The 12,392-nt window shown below is 37.5% G+C and overlaps 1 protein-coding gene across 1 annotated transcript in view; it reads right to left on the bottom strand.

Moving 5' to 3' along the window:
• The window catches only part of LOC127626417 (delta-1-pyrroline-5-carboxylate synthase-like), a 59,711-nt gene that overhangs the window by 45,145 nt on the left and 2,174 nt on the right, over nt 1–12,392 (bottom strand). The gene's annotated exons all lie outside the window — the stretch shown is intronic.

Genomic DNA, 12,392 nt, shown 5'->3' with positions numbered 1-12,392 from the left:
TCATTAATTTGGGAATCAGACTACACTGGTCACACTGTATGTTTCACATTGTAGAGTCAAAAGAACTGGATCATTAGAGTCATTAATTTGGGAATCAGGCTACACTGGTCACACTGTATGTTTCACACTGTAGAGTCAAAAGAACCGGCTCATTAGAGTCATTAATTTGGGAACACACACAGACAAAAAGGGCCTGTCAGCCCTGGATTTTGTATTGAACATAGCTCTGGATCACAGTGTCATAGAGACAAGGGGCGGGCTCATTTTACTCAGACGACCAATCAGTCTCTCGGGATCATTGTGAAGCTATCAAGCCACGCCCTAGCAACAATTTAAAGCACCTTAGCAACAACTCCCATAGACTTCTAATGAAAGATATCAAAGGGATATCTCCGGATAGAAGTGTCATAGAAACACAAGGGTGGTCTCGTTTGACTCGGGGCAGCAAACAGCCAATCATGAATCACCTCAACACTTCCTAGCCCCTCCCTAGCAACCATTGTCGAGCACCTTAACAACCAAAATCCATAGAGGGATATCTTCCATTCTGAATGTCACAGAGGCATGGGAGTTGGTTTATATCATTCATACTGACAAGCAGCCTTTGGAGTTTCATGATTGGCAATGGTCAAGCCACTCCCTAGCAACTAAACAGAGTACCCTAGCAACCGTTTAGCAATAACTATATCTCTGCACCAGAAAATCAGAGAGACTTCTGGGTTCATTTATTTCAATCAGGATGGCAAGGAGACTTGATAAATATCACTATGGTAACTGCCTAGCAACCACATGGGGTTACCCTAGCAACCGAATAACAAATCACATATCTCTGCACCAGAAAATCAGAGAGACTTCTGGGTTGATTTATTTCAATCAGGATGGCAAGGAGACTTGATAAGTATCACTATGGTAACTGCCTAGCAACCACATGGGGTTACCTTAGCAACCGAGTAACAAATCACATATCTCTGCATCAGAAAATCGTAGAGACTTCTGGGTTGGTTTATTTCAATCAGGATGGCAAGAAGACTTGATAAGTATCACTATGGTGACTGCCTAACAACCAGATGGGGTTACCCTAGCAACCGAGTAACAAATCACATATCTCTGCAACAGAAAATCGTAGAGACTTCTGGGTTGATTTATTTCAAACAGGATGGCAAGAAGACTTGATAAGTATCACTATGGTAACTGCCTAGCAACCAGATGGGGTTACCCTAGCAACCGAGTAACAATTCACATATCTCTGCAACAGAAAGTCGTAGAGACTTCTAGGTTGATTTATTTCAATCAGGATGGCAAGGAGAGTTGATAAGTATAACTATGGTAACTGCCTAGCAACCACATTGGGTTACCCTAGCAACCGAGTAACAAATCACATATCTCTGCACCAGGAAATCATAGAGACTTCTGGGTTGGTTTATTTCAATCAGGATGGCAAGAAGACTTGACAAGTATCACTATGGTAACTGCTTAGCAACCAGATGGGGTTACCCTAGCAACCGAGTAACAAATCACATATCTCTGCAACAGAAAATCGTAGAGACTTCTCGGTTGATTTATTTCAAACAGGATGGCAAGAAGACTTGATAAGTATCACTATGGTAACTGCCTAGCAACCAGATGGGGTTACCCTAGCAACCGAGTAACAAATCACATATCTCTGCAACAGAAAGTCGTAGAGACTTCTAGGTTGATTTATTTCAATCAGGATGGCAAGGAGAGTTGATAAGTATAACTATGGTAACTGCCTAGCAACCACATTGGGTTACCCTAGCAACCGAGTAACAATTCAAATATCTCTGCACCAGGAAATCGTAGAGACTTCTGGGTTGGTTTATTTCAATCAGGATGGCAAGAAGACTTGACAAGTATCACTATGGTAACTGCTTAGCAACCAGATGGGGTTACCCTAGCAACCGAGTAACAAATCACATATCTCTGCAACAGAAAATCGTAGAGACTTCTCGGTTGATTTATTTCAAACAGGATGGCAAGAAGACTTGATAAGTATCACTATGGTAACTGCCTAGCAACCAGATGGGGTTACCCTAGCAACCGAGTAACAAATCACATATCTCTGCAACAGAAAGTCGTAGAGACTTCTAGGTTGATTTATTTCAATCAGGATGGCAAGGAGAGTTGATAAGTATAACTATGGTAACTGCCTAGCAACCACATTGGGTTACCCTAGCAACCGAGTAACAATTCAAATATCTCTGCACCAGGAAATCGTAGAGACTTCTGGGTTGGTTTATTTCAATCAGGATGGCAAGAAGACTTGATAAGTATCACTATGGTATCTGCCTAACAACCAGATGGGGTTACCCTAGCAACCGAGTAACAAATCACATATCTCTGCAACAGAAAATCGTAGAGACTTCTGGGTTGGTTTATTTCAATCAGGATGGCAAGAAGACTTGATAAGTATCACTATGGTATCTGCCTAACAACCAGATGGGGTTACCCTAGCAACCGAGTAACAAATCACATATCTCTGCAACAGAACAACATAAAGACCTCTGGCTTTGTTCATGGGACTCAGGGTAGCAAGGATCAATCAATCAATCTATCTATCTATCTATCGGAGGGTCAATATCTATCTATCTATCTATCTATCTATCTATCTATCTATCTATCTATCTATCTATCTATCTATCTATCTATCTATCTATCTATCTATCTGTCTCTCTGTCTGTCTGTCTGTCTGTTGTCTATCTATCTATTTGAGGGTCAATGTCTATCTATCTATCTATCGATCTATCTATCGATCTATCTCTCTCTCTATCTATCTATCTATCTATCTATCTATCTATCTATCTATCTATCTGAGGGTCTATCTATCTATCTCTGTATCTCTATCTATCTGAGGGTCAATATCTATTTATCTATCTATCTGTCTATCTGTCTGTATGTCCATCTATTTATCTATCTATCCATCTATCTATCTATCTATCTATCTATCTATCTATCTATCTATCTATCTATCTATCTATCTATCTATCTATCTATCTATCTATCTATCTAGCAACTAAGTTAAACTTTAAACTACAAACTACTTTAAACTTCAAACTACTTTAAACTTCAAACTACTTTAAACTATAAACTACTTTAAACTATAAACTACTTTAAACTCATTTAAACTACTTTAAACTTCAAACTACTTTAAACTATAAACTACTTTAAACTATAAACTACTTTAAACTATAAACTAATTTAAAGTAATTTAAACTTCAAACTACTTTAAACTTCAAACTTTCTGGTCCAAACTTTCACAAGCCAACTTAAAGTTTGTACTCAAACTTTTTAATCTAGTTATTAAGTTGGCTTGTGAAAGCCAACTTACTGAAATCCTATTTAAACTTATTATTAAGTTGGCTTGTGAAAGCCAACTTACTGAAATCCTACTTAAACTTATTATTATTCCGATTCTTCTTAGCGGTGAAATTTCTATATCTATCTCCTCCTAGAGCTTTAACTCCACATACTCCGAACTCGGCACAGACACTCAAACTGTTCTGACTCGAGTTGCTATATCTTTTCTAACTGATCGGACTTACGGTTTTCCTAAAAATGACGATCAAACTCGGAAAAAACTCCCATTGACTTAACATTGCGGAATGTTCAGAAATTCAAATTCCAACTGACATTTTCACACACACAGACAAAAAGGGCCTGTCAGCCCTGCATCTCTCCCTCTCTCTCTCCCTCAGAGGATTTCTTTTATCAACCAGCCAAAAAGTAATGACAAAAATCTTCATAGCCACATGCTAAAACATGCTAAAAACGTGCTTAGCATCATGCTAACACATGCTAGCATTGACTAGCGAAGTGCTAAAACAAGCTAAAAATGTGCTAGCATCATGCTAAAATCGCCTAGCGAAGTGCTAAAACATGCTAAAAGCGTCTTAGCATCGCCTAGCCGAAGTGCTAAAAATGCTAAAAGCGTCTTAGCATCATGCTTAACACATGCTATAGCATCACCTAGCGAAGTGCTTAAAACATGCTAAAAGCGTGCTAAGCATCATGCTTAACACATGCTAACATCGCCTAGCCGAAGTGCTAAAAATGCTAAAAGCGTCTTAGCATCATGCTTAACACATGCTTAGCATCGCCTAGCGAAGTGTTAAAAATGCTTAAAAACTTGCTTAGCATCATCGTTAACACATGCTTAACATCGCCTAGCGAGTGCTTAAAACATGCTAAAAACATGCTTAGCATCATGCTAACACATGCTAGCATACGCCTAGCCGAGTGCTTAAAACATGCTTAAAAGCGTCTATAGCATCATGCTAACATATGCTTAGCATCGCCTAGCGAAGTGCTTAAAACATGCTAAAAGCGTCTTAAGCATCATGCTTAACACATGCTTAGCATTGCCTAGCGAAGTGCTTAAAACATGCTAAAAACGTCTTAGCATCATGTTAACACATGTTAGCATCGCCTAGCGAAGTCGCTAAAACATGCTAAAAGCGTCTAAGCATCATGCTAACACATGTTAGCATCGCCTAGCGAAGTGCTTAAAACATGCTAAAAGCGTGTTAGCATCATGCTAACACATGCTAGCATCGCCTAGCGAAGTGCTAAAAAATGCTAAAAGCGTCATAGCATCATGCTAACACATGCTAGCATCGCCTAGCCGAAGTGCTAAAAATGCAAAAAGCGTGCTAAGCATCATGCTTAACACATGTTAGCATCGCCTAGCGAAGTGCTAAATCATGCTAAAAATGTGCTAGCATCATGCTAACACATGCTTAGCATCGCCTAGCGAGTGCTAAAGCATGCTAAAAACGTGTTAGCATCATGTTAACACATGCTAGCATCGCCTAGCGAAGTGCTAAAAAATGCTAAAAGCGTCTATAGCATCGCCTAGCGAAGTGCTAAAAATTCTAAAAGCGTACTAGCATCTATCTGTCTGTCTATCTATCTATCTATCTATCTGAGGGTCAATATCTATCTATCTATCTATCTATCTGAGGGTAAATATCTATCTCTATCTCTCTCTATCTATTTATCTATCTATCTGAGGGTAAATATCTATCTATCTATATCTATCTATCTATCTGAGGGTAAATATCTATCTATCTATCTCTCTATCTAACTATCTATCTGAGTGTCTATCTATCTATCTGTCTATCTAGCAACTAAGTTAAACTTTAAACTACTTTAAACTACAAACTACTTTAAACTTTAAACTAATTTAAACTACAAACTAATTTAAACTTTAAACTCGTTTAAACTATAAACTACTTTAAACTTCAAACTACTTTAAACTTTAAACTCGTTTAAACTACAAACTACTTTAAACTTTAAACTAATTTAAACTACAAACTACTTTAAACTTCAAACTACTTTAAACTTCAAACTACTTTAAACTTCAAACTACTTTAAACTTCTTCAAACTTTCTGGTCCAAACTTTCACAAGCCAACTTAAAGTTTGTCTCGACGAACTTTTTCTAGTTAAGTTGGCTTGTGAGAGCCAACTTACTGAAATCCTATTTAAACTTATTATTATTATTATTATTATTATTATTCTTCTGAGACTAAAATTACCAAGACTAACTCCTCCTAGAGCTTTTAAGCTACAGGCACCAAACTCGGCACAGACCTTCAGACTAATCCCGAATAGTGTGCTATATCTTTTCTAACTGATCGGACTTACGGTTTTCCTAAAAATGACGATCAAACTCGGAAAAAACTCCCATTGACTTAACATTGCGGAATGTTCAGAAATTTAAATCCCAACTGACATTTTCACACACACAGACAAAAAGGGCCTGTCAGCCCTGCATCTCTCCCTCTCTCTCTCCCTCATTGCATAGATATTTTGTATTGAACATAGCTCTGGATCACAGTGTCATAGAGACAAGGGGGCGGGCTTATTTTACTCAGACGACCAGTCAGTCTCTCGGGATCATTGTGAAGCTATCAAGCCATGCCCTAGCAACAATTTAAAGCACCTTAGCAACAACTCCCATAGACTTCTAATGAAAGACATCAAAGGGATATCTCCGGATAGAAGTGTCATAGAAACACAAGGGTGGTCTCGTTTGACTCGGGGCAGCAAACAGCCAATCATGAATCACCTCAACACTTCCTAGCCCCTCCCTAGCAACCATTGTCGAGCACCTTAACAACCAAAATCCATAGAGGGATATCTTCCATTCTGAATGTCACAGAGGCATGGGAGTTGGTTTATATCATTCATACTGACAAGCAGCATTTGGAGTTTCATGATTGGCAGCTGTCAAGCCACTCCCTAGCAACTAAACAGAGTACCCTAGCAACCGTTTAGCACTAACTATATCTCTGCATCAGAAAATCAGAGAGACTTCTGGGTTCATTTATTTCAATCAGGATGGCAAGGAGACTTGATAAGTATCACTATGGTAACTGCCTAGCAACCACATGGGGTTACCTTAGCAACCGAGTAACAAATCACATATCTCTGACCCAGAAAATCGTAGAGACTTCTGGGTTGGTTTATTTCAATCAGGATGTCAAGAAGACTTGATAATTATCACTATGGTGACTGCCTAACAACCAGATGGGGTTACCCTAGCAACCGACTAACAAATCACATATCTCTGCACCAGAAAATCAGAGAGACTTCTGGGTTGATTTATTTCAATCAGGATGGCAAGGAGACTTGATAAGTATCACTATGGTAACTGCCTAGCAACCACATGGGGTTACCTTAGCAACCGAGTAACAAATCACATATCTCTGCATCAGAAAAACGTAGAGACATCCGGATTGACTTATTTCAATCAGGATGGCAAGGACACTTCATTAGTATCACTAAGGTAACTACCTAGCAACCAGATGGGGTTACCCTAGCAACCGAGTAACAAATCAAATATCTCTGCACCAGAAAATCATAGAGACTTCTGGGTTGATTTATTTCAATCAGGATGTCAATGAGACTTGATAAGTATCACTATGGTAACTGTCTAGCAAGCACATTGGGTTACCCTAGCAACCGAGTAACAAATCACATATCTCTGGACCAGAAAATCGTAGAGACTTCTGGGTTGGTTTATTTCAATCAGGATGTCAAGAACACTTGATAAGTATCACTATGGTGACTGCCTAACAACCAGATGGGGTTACCCTAGCAACCGAGTAACAAATCACATATCTCTGCAACAGAAAATCGTAGAGACTTCTGGGTTGATTTATTTCAATCAGGGTGGCAAGAAGACTTGATAAGTATCACTATGGTAACTGCCTAGCAACCATATGGGGTTACCCTAGCAACCGAGTAACAAATCACATATCTCTGCAACAGAACAACATAAAGACTTCTGGCTTTGTTCATGGGACTCAGGGTAGCAAGGATCAATCAATCAATCAATCAATCAATCAATCATCTATCTATCTATCTATCTGAGGGTCAATATCTATCTATCTATCGGTCTCTCTGTCTGTCTGTTGTCTATCTATCTATCTGATGGTCAATGTCTATCTATCTATTGATCTATCTATCTATCTGAGGGTAAATATCTATCTATCTATCTATCTCTCTATCTATCTGAGTGTCTGTCTATCTATCTATCTATCTGAGGGTAAATATCTATCTATCTATCTCTCTATCTATCTGAGTGTCTGTCTATCTATCTATCTATCTATCTATCTATCTATCTATCTATCTATCTATCTATCTATCTATCTATCTAGCAACTAAGTTAAACTTTAAACTACTTTAAACTAATTTAAACTAAACTAATTTAAACTATAAACTACTTTAAACTATAAACTACTTTAAACTAATTTAAACTTCAAACTAATTTAAACTACAAACTAATTTATACTTCAAACTAATTTAAACTACAAACTAATTTAAACTATAAACTACTTTAAACTAATTTAAACTTCAAACTACTTTAAACTTCTTCAAACTTTCTGGTCCAAACTTTCACAAGCCAACTTAAAGTTTGTCTCGACGAACTTTTTTTTCTAGTTATTATTATTCTTCTGAGACTAAAATTACCAAGACTAACTCCTCCTAGAGCTTTTAAGCTACAGGCACCAAACTCGGCACAGACCTTCAGACTAATCCCGAATAGTGTGCTATATCTTTTCTAACTGATCGGACTTACGGTTTTCCTAAAAATGATGATCAAACTCGAAAAAACTCCCATTGACTTAACATTGCGGAATGTTCAGAAATTCAAATTCCAACTGACATTTTCACACACACAGACAAAAAGGGCCTGTCAGCCCTGCATCTCTCCTCTCTCTCTCCCTCAGAGGATTTCTTTTATCAAGCAGCCAAAAAGTAATGACCTAAAATCTTCCTAGCCACACGCTAAAACATGCTAAAAACGTGCTAGCATCTATCTGAGGGTCAATATCTATCTATCTATCTATCTATCTATCTATCTATCTATCTATCTATCTATCTATCTGAGGGTAAATATCTATCTCTCTCTCTCTATCTATCTATATCTATCTCTCTATATATCTAAGGGTAAATATCTATCTATCTATCTATCTATCTATCTATCTATCTATCTATCTATCTATCTATCTATCTATCTATCTATCTAGCAACTAAGTTAAACTTTTTTAACACTACACTGTAGAACTGGCTCATTAGAGTCATTCATTTGGGAATCAGACTACACTGGTCACACTGTATGTTTCACACTGTAGAGTCAAAAGAACCGGCTCATTAGAGTCATTAATTTGGGAACACACACAGACAAAAAGGGCCTGTCAGCCCTGCATCTCTCCCTCTCTCTCTCCCTCATTGCATAGGGATTTTGTATTGAACATAGCTCTGGATCACAGTGTCATAGAGACAAGGGGGCGGGCTCATTTTACTCAGAGGACCAATCAGTCTCTCGGGATCATTGTGAAGCTATCAAGCCACGCCCTAGCAACAATTTAAAGCACCTTAGCAACAACGCCCATAGACTTCTAATGAAAGACATCAAAGGGATATCTCCGGATAGAAGTGTCATAGAAACACAAGGGTGGTCTCGTTTGACTCGGGGCAGCAAACAGCCAATCATGAATCACCTCAACACTTCCTAGCCCCTCCCTAGCAACCATTGTCGAGCACCTTAACAACCAAAATCCATAGAGGGATATCTTCCATTCTGAATGACACAGAGGCATGGGAGTTGGTTTATATCATTCATACTGACAAGCAGCCTTTGAAGTTTCATGATTGGCAGCTGTCAAGCCACTCCCTAGCAACTAAAAAGAGTACCCTAGCAACCGTATAGCAATAACTATATCTCTGCACCAGAAAATCAGAGAGACTTCTGGGTTCATTTATTTCAATCAGGATGGCAAGGAGACTTGATAAGTATCACTATGGTAACTGCCTAGCAACCACATGGGCTTACCCTAGCAACCGAGTAACAAATCACATATCTCTGCACCAGAAAATCAGAGAGACTTCTGGGTTGATTTATTTCAATCAGGATGGCAAGGAGACTTCATTAGTATCACTATGGTAACTGCCTAGCAACCAGATGCGGTTACCCTAGCAACCGAGTAACAAATCACATATCTCTGCATCAGAAAAACGTAGAGACTTCTGGGTTGATTTATTTCAATCAGGATGTCAAGGAGACTTGACAAGTATCACTATGGTAACTGCCTAGCAACCACATTGGGTTACCCTAGCAACCGAGTAACAAATCACATATCTCTGGACCAGAAAATCGTAGAGACTTCTGGGTTGGTTTATTTCAATCAGGATGTCAAGAAGACTTGATAAGTATCACTATGGTGACTGCCTAACAACCAGATGGGGTTACCCTAGCAACCGAGTAACAAATCACATATCTCTGCACCAGAAAATCAGAGAGACTTCTGGGTTGATTTATTTCAATCAGGATGGCAAGGAGACTTGATAAGTATCACTATGGTAACTGCCTAGCAACCACATGGGGTTACCTTAGCAACCGAGTAACAAATCACATATCTCTGCATCAGAAAAACGTAGAGACTTCCGGATTGACTTATTTCAATCAGGATGGCAAGGACACTTCATTAGTATCACTAAGGTAACTGCTTAGCAACCAGATGTGGTTACCCTAGCAACCGAGTAACAAATCAAATATCTCTGCACCAGAAAATCAGAGAGACTTCTGGGTTGATTTATTTCAATCAGGATGTCAATGAGACTTGATAAGTATCACTATGGTAACTGTCTAGCAACCACATTGGGTTACCCTAGCAACCGAGTAACAAATCACATATCTCTGGACCAGAAAATCGTAGAGACTTCTGGGTTGGTTTATTTCAATCAGGATGTCAAGAACACTTGATAAGTATCACTATGGTGACTGCCTAACAACCAGATGGGGTTACCCTAGCAACCGAGTAACAAATCACATATCTCTGCAACAGAAAATCGTAGAGACTTCTGGGTTGATTTATTTCAATCAGGATGGCAAGAAGACTTGATAAGTATCACTATGGTAACTGTCTAGCAACCATATGGGGTTACCCTAGCAACCGAGTAACAAATCACATCTCTGCAACAGAACAACATAAAGACTTCTGGCTTTGTTCATGGGACTCAGGGTAGCAAGGATCAATCAATCAATCAATCAATCAATCAATCATCTATCTATCTATCTAGCTATCTATCTGAGGGTCAATATCTATCTATCTATCTATCTATCTATCTATCTATCTATCTATCTATCTATCTATCTATCTATCTATCTATCTATCTGTCTCTCTGTCTGTCTGTTGTCTATCTATCTATCTGAGGGTCAATGTCTATCTATCTATCGATCTATCTATCTATCTGAGGGTAAATATCTATCTATCTATCTCTCTATATATCTGAGTGTCTGTCTATCTATCTATCTATCTATCTATCTATCTATCTATCTATCTATCTAGCAACTAAGTTAAACTTTAAACTAATTTAAACTAAACTAATTTAAACTATAAACTACTTTAAACTATAAACTACTTTAAACTAATTTAAACTTCAAACTAATTTAAACTACAAACTAATTTAAACTATAAACTACTTTAAACTTTAAACTAATTTAAACTTCTTCAAACTTTCTGGTCCAAACTTTCACAAGCCAACTTAAAGTTTGTCTCGACGAACTTTTTTTTCTAGTTTATTTTTATGATGCTTGAATAAGTACAAAATTGAGGTTAGAGAAATAAATACTTGTCAGTGGTCACAATGATGTGTATGTGGGTATGTATGTGTATGTATTTATATGTGTATATGTGTATGTGTATGGATGTATAGAACAATATGATAATAATAATATAAAAATTGTAAATTGAATGACTGTAAGAATTAAGGGGGTAGGAGTATATAAGTTTTACTTCTTCCTACTCCTTTTTGCACATGTAATAGAAGTATGTCAACAGGAAAGAAGTATATATATATATATTTTTTTTTGCTGCTCATTTGTTTTGTTTTGTTCTCTTATGTTTTTAAACATTGTTTTATATTTTTATATACTTTCTTTTCCATGTTCTAAATAAAGATTTTAAATCAAATCAAAATCAAATCAACTATATTTTCCAGTTTTGCTGTTTCGTGCATTTTTTGTACCTCATAATTGTTTTACAAAATGTTGCTATAAAGCTGTTAAATGCAGGCATAGATTTTAAGCATGGTGTAGATTTAGTTTTTGGGTACTACTGGGGCAAGCTGTCACAAAAGTAAGTGTGTGGTCAATGAACTGTGTCTTTTGTCCAGGGCAATAATGGTGAAAAGGTTAATAGATTTTTGTAGACAGAACATCAAGGTATGCAGAAATTGCATTAAAAAATCTGTTTATTTATTAAAATATTTAATTTTGGTCTCAGGCAACAAGATACTAGTTTATAATACAATACAACCAACACATCTCCATCTGCTTGTGTTTATTTTATGGCACCTTTTGCATGAGCAGGTGATAATAAATTTACATACAGTTTGGTGATACATACTGTACGGATCTGTATTACAGCCTGTCTCATATTTCTCACATCCAATACAAATCATCTCATTATCAACATCCACTAACAAATATCTGTCCTGATGGCAATACCTGCATGAGACGCCCAAACACAAAAAGAGAGAACACAATATGAGAGAACAATATATCACATGTCATAAATGTAGTTGTTATAGTTGTGTGCTTATGGATTTTGGCTATCAAGAGTTGTGACAGGGAAAGAAAGCTAGCTGTATCCCAGAGAATACAAAAATGTCTTTGTTTGTGATCAGATCTCTGGCAAAAGTCATTCTCTGACATACTGTAGAATGGTGACACAACAATGGTTAGTCAGGGAGTGTGAATAATAATACTTTTAAGGTAAGCTCTCTCTCTCTCTCTCTCTCTCTCTCTCTCTCTCTCGCTCTCACACACACACACACACACACACACACACACACACACACACA

This window comes from Xyrauchen texanus, chromosome 33 (assembly GCF_025860055.1).
Source record: "Xyrauchen texanus isolate HMW12.3.18 chromosome 33, RBS_HiC_50CHRs, whole genome shotgun sequence".
NCBI lineage: Eukaryota > Metazoa > Chordata > Actinopteri > Cypriniformes > Catostomidae > Xyrauchen > Xyrauchen texanus.
The sequence above is the reverse complement of the archived record's forward strand: the minus strand, read 5'-3'. Positions and strand labels throughout refer to the sequence as shown.